Source organism: Nematolebias whitei, chromosome 23, assembly GCF_014905685.2.
Source record: "Nematolebias whitei isolate Nwh7 chromosome 23, NemWhi1, whole genome shotgun sequence".
Taxonomy (NCBI): Eukaryota; Metazoa; Chordata; class Actinopteri; order Cyprinodontiformes; family Rivulidae; genus Nematolebias; species Nematolebias whitei.
The window spans coordinates 1064229-1064623 of record NC_056520.1 but is presented as its reverse complement, the minus strand read 5'-3'; positions in this window follow the sequence as shown (position 1 = coordinate 1064623).

The window sequence follows — 395 nt, the reverse complement described above, 5'->3', positions numbered from 1 at the left end:
CAACAACAACAACAACAACAACAACAACAACAACAACAACAACAACAACACAGCTACAACGCGTCTTAGCATGTTACAATACAGAAATCACAATACACTTGCTGCCTGCTTGCACATACATATTTCAACATAACTCGCTCATTAGCTGTAATTTCCAACAGCCGAACCACAGAACAGCTAAACGAATCCCAGAACAGCTAAACGAATCCCAGAACAGCTAAACGAATCCCAGAACAGCTAAACGAATCCCAGAACAGCTAAACGAACCACAGAACAGCTAAACGAACCACAGAACAGCTAAACGAATCACAGAACAGCTAAACGAACCACAGAACAGCTAAACGAATCACAGAACAGCTAAACGAACCACAGAACAGCTAAACGAACCACAGAAC